Here is a 4,936-nt window from a genome sequence, read left to right as displayed (position 1 = left end):
AGTGCCAGCACTCACTCTGCCAAAAACGGCGAACATCCTAGTGGCGGTTCCCACTTTTGCGTCGGCGTCGCCAACCCCGCCCCGGCATACGCGGTTTGCCGTACTCGTGCGGCGGTGGCCGGCGGGCACGTCGAAAGACACCGATATCGTGCGCGAGTCGATGCTTCTTGGTCTCGCAGGAGGGCCGCCACTCACTCCTGCAAAAACGGCGAAGATCCGAGCGGCGCTTCCCACTTTTTCGTCGGCGTCGCAAACCTCGCCCCGGCAGACGCGCTTTGCCGTACTCGTGCGACGGTCGCCGGCGAGCACGTCGAAATACGCCGATATCGTGGCCGAATCGGCCCCGTTTCGCTTCGCCGGAGTGCCAGCACTCGCTCGGCCAAAGACGACGAACATCCGAGCGACGGTTCCCACTATTGCGTACGCGTCGCGAACCCCGCCCCGGCAGACGCGGTTTGCCGTACTCGTGCGGCGGTGGCCGGCGGGCACGTCGAAAGACGCCGATATCGTGCACGAATTGGCGCTCCTTGGCTTCACCGGAGTGCCAGCACTCACTCGGCCAAAAACGGCGAACATCCGAGCAGCGGTACCCACTTAGCCGTCGGCATCCCGAACTCCGCGCCGGCTGACGCGGTTGCCGAGCTCGTGCGACTAGCGACCGCGAACGCGTCTCGCGACGCCGCTTTCGTGCGCGGCTCCCATTGCGACCTGGGTTACCCGAGCTCGACCAGCAAAAAAGAAGGTCGAAAATTTTTTTTTTTTTTCTGCGTCTGCCGGGGTGCCCCTATAATAGCAGCGATAAGCACCCAGACCGCCGTGTGTCGCTCGCCCCGGCTGACGTGGTTTTTCGTACTCCTGCAGCGGTCGCCGTCACGCACGTCCAAATACGCCACTTTCGTGGGCGCATTCGCGCTCTTTCGCGTCGCCGGAGTGCCAGCACTCACTCTGCCAAAAACGGCCAACATCCGAGCGGCGGTTCCCACTTTTGCGTCGGCGTCGTAAACCCCGCCCCGGCAGACGCGGTTTGCCCTACTCGTGCGACGGTCGCCGGCGAGCGCGTCGAAAGACGCCGATATCGTGCGCTAATTGGCGCTCCTTGGCTTCTCCGGAGTGCCGCCACTCACTCCTCCAAAAACGGCGAAGATCCGAGCGGCGTTCTCCACTTTCGCATCGGCGTCCCGAACTCCGCCCGGGCTGACGCGGTTTACCGTACTCGTGCGACGGTCGCCGGCGGGCACGTCGAAAGACGCCGATATCGTGCCGTAATCGGCCCCGTTTGGCTTCGCCCGTGTGCCAGCACTCACTCGGCCAAAAACGGCGAACATCCGAGCAGCGTTTCCCACTTTCGCATCGGCGTCCCGAAGCCCGCCCCGGCAGACGCGGTTTGCCCTACTCGAGCGACGGTCGCCGGCGATCACGTCGAAAGGCGCCGAATTCGTGCACGAATCGATGCTTCTTGGTCTCGCAGGAGGGCCGCCACTCACTCCTGCAAAAACGGCGAAGATCCGAGTTGCGCTTCCCACTTTTTCGTCGGCGTCCCGAACTACGCCCCGGCTGACGCGGTTTACCGTACTCGTGCGACGGTCGCCGGCGGGCACTTCAAAATACGCCGATTTCGTGGGCGCATTCACGCTGTTTCGCTTCCCCGGAGTGCCAACACTCACTCTGCCGAAAGCGGCGATCATCCGAGCGGCGGTTCCCACTTTTGCGTCGGCTTCGCAAACGGCGCCCCGGCAGACGCGCTCGTGCGACGTACTCGTGCGACGGTCGCCGGCGAGCACGTCGAAAGACGCCGATATCGTGCTCGAATCGACCCCGTTTCGCTTCGCCGGAGTGCTGCCAGTCACGGCGCAGAAAACGGCGAACAAGTGTTTTTTTTTTTTTTCCTAGAATTTGTGTTATAGAAGGCACATTTGATATCGGACGATAATTTTCAACTTTATCACGCGCACCGATTTTCGTGTAGAGGTTTGCAAGTTTATGGGAATTTCTCCACTTGGAATAATGCGATTTAGTAGTACTACGAGAACTTCATGGATGTACTCAAGGGTACGGGGCAAGTCAGTTACGTCAACACCTGCAGATTTTTTACACTTCAAACTGAAAATTGTTGGTTGTGAGTCCTCGTGTGATATTAAAGGCCGATTCGCTAACACATAGAACAAAGAAAGAAAGGAAGAAAAAACGCCCGCGCTCGCTCAAGAAACCTGGGTTCGCAACAAGTGGCAACAACAAGCAACCGAGCGAGTGCGCCAAAACCCGTGGCGGCCGAACAAACGCGAAGTCCCAACCGCGTCAGCCGGGGCGGCACGGGACAGGAAAAATCACTTCAGCCGGGGCGGCGGGGCACCGAATAAACCTCGTCACCTCGTCGCAGGATAAAAGAGGAAACAAAAAGTCTAAACAGCGTCTGCTGGAGCGAATGCGTAATAAAACCACAACAACAACAAAAAAAAAAAACACCCGCGCTCAAGAAGTCTGCAATCACCACAAAAGGCGACTGTGACCGAGCAGCGTCAGCCGGGGCCGTGCGGAAACGGAAAAACCGCGACTACCGGGGCGTCGAGGCACCGAAAAATCCACTTCAGCCGCGGCGAAAAAAAAAAACAAAAAGAAAGACGGAGGGGGGGGGGGGAACCACGTCTGCCGGGGCGAAGGAAAAAAAAAAACGCGTCTGCCGGGGCGAGCCCGGGTGCGGCACCACCGGGAAAACTGTGGCAAACAGACATGGCGATCGAGTGAGTGGGCCGCCAGCCAGGCTCAGCCAAAAAGTGCAAAGTCCGAACTGCGTCAGCCGGGGCGGCAAAAACCACGTCAGCCGGGGCGGCGCAAAAAACCGCGTCTGCCGGGGCGGCACGAAACCGCGTCAGCCGGGGCGGCGCGAAAACTGCGTCAGCCGGGGCGAAAGAAAAAAAAAAAAAAACGCGTCTGCCGGGGCGAGCCCGGGTGCGGCACCACCGGGAAAACTGTGGCAAACAGACATGGCGATCGAGTGAGTGGGCCGCCAGCCAGGCACAGCCGAAAAGTGCAAAGTCCGAACCGTGTCAGCCGGGGCGGCAAAAAACCGCGTCAGCCGGGGCGGCGCAAAAAACCGCGTCTGCCGGGGCGGCACGAAACCGCGTCAGCCGGGGCGGCGCGAAAACTGCGTCAGCCGGGGCGAGCCCGGGTGCGGCACCACCGGGAAAACTGTGGCAAACAGACATGGCGATCGAGTGAGTGGGCCGCCAGCCAGGCTCAGCCAAAAAGTGCCAAGTCCGAACTGCGTCAGCCGGGGCGGCAAAAAACCGCGTCAGCCGGGGCGGCGCAAAAAACCGCGTCTGCCGGGGCGGCGCGAAAACCGCGTCTGCCGGGGCGGCGCGAAAACTGCGTCAGCCGGGGCGAAAGAAAAAAAAAAACGCGTCTGCCGGGGCGAGCCCGGGTGCGGCACCACCGGGAAAACTGTGGCAAACAGACATGGCGATCGAGTGAGTGGGCCGCCAGCAAGGCTCAGCCAAAAAGTGCTAAGTCCGAACTGCGTCAGCTGGGGCGGCAAAAAACCGCGTCTGCCGGGGCGGCACGAAACCGCGTCAGCCGGGGCGGCGCGAAAACCGCGTCTGCCGGGGCGGCACGAAACCGCGTCAGCCGGGGCGGCGCGAAAACTGCGTCAGCCGGGGCGAGCCCGGGTGCGGCACCACCGGGAAAACTGTGGCAAACAGACATGGCGATCGAGTGAGTGGGCCGCCAGCCAGGCACAGCCGAAAAGTGCTAAGTCCGAACTGCGTCAGCCGGGGCGGCAAAAACCGCGTCAGCCGGGGCGGCGCGAAAACCGCGTCTGCCGGGGCGGCACGAAACCGCGTCAGCCGGGGCGGCGCGAAAACTGCGTCAGCCGGGGCGAGCCCGGGTGCGGCACCACCGGGAAAACTGTGGCTAACAGACATGGCGATCGAGTGAGTGGGCCACCAGCCAGGCTCAGCCAAAAAGTGCTAAGTCCGAACTGCGTCAGCCGGGGCGGCAAAAACCGCGTCAGCCGGGGCGGCGCAAAAAACCGCGTCTGCCGGGGCGGCACGAAACCGCGTCAGCCGGGGCGGCGCGAAAACTGCGTCAGCCGGGGCGAAAGAAAAAAAAAAAACGCGTCTGCCGGGGCGAGCCCGGGTGCGGCACCACCGGGAAAACTGTGGCAAACAGACATGGCGATCGAGTGAGTGGGCCGCCAGCCAGGCACAGCCGAAAAGTGCCAAGTCCGAACTGCGTCAGCCGGGGCGGCAAAAAACCGCGTCAGCCGGGGCGGCGCAAAAAACCGCGTCTGCCGGGGCGGCACGAAACCGCGTCAGCCGGGGCGGCGCGAAAACTGCGTCAGCCGGGGCGAGCCCGGGTGCGGCACCACCGGGAAAACTGTGGCAAACAGACATGGCGATCGAGTGAGTGGGCCGCCAGCCAGGCTCAGCCAAAAAGTGCCAAGTCCGAACTGCGTCAGCCGGGGCGGCGCAAAAAACCGCGTCTGCCGGGGCGGCGCGAAAACCGCGTCTGCCGGGGCGGCGCGAAAACTGCGTCAGCCGGGGCGAAAGAAAAAAAAAACGCGTCTGCCGGGGCGAGCCCGGGTGCGGCACCACCGGGAAAACTGTGGCAAACAGACATGGCGATCGAGTGAGTGGGCCGCCAGCAAGGCTCAGCCAAAAAGTGCCAAGTCCGAACTGCGTCAGCCGGGGCGGCAAAAAACCGCGTCTGCCGGGGCGGCACGAAACCGCGTCAGCCGGGGCGGCGCGAAAACCGCGTCTGCCGGGGCGGCACGAAACCGCGTCAGCCGGGGCGAGCCCGGGTGCGGCACCACCGGGAAAACTGTGGCAAACAGACATGGCGATCGAGTGAGTGGGCCGCCAGCCAGGCACAGCCGAAAAGTGCTAAGTCCGAACTGCGTCAGCCGGGGCGGCAAAAACCGCGTCAGCCGGGGCGGCGCAAA

Source organism: Rhipicephalus microplus, unplaced genomic scaffold (assembly GCF_043290135.1).
Source record: "Rhipicephalus microplus isolate Deutch F79 unplaced genomic scaffold, USDA_Rmic scaffold_134, whole genome shotgun sequence".
NCBI lineage: Eukaryota > Metazoa > Arthropoda > Arachnida > Ixodida > Ixodidae > Rhipicephalus > Rhipicephalus microplus.
The sequence above is the reverse complement of the archived record's forward strand: the minus strand, read 5'-3'. Positions refer to the sequence as shown.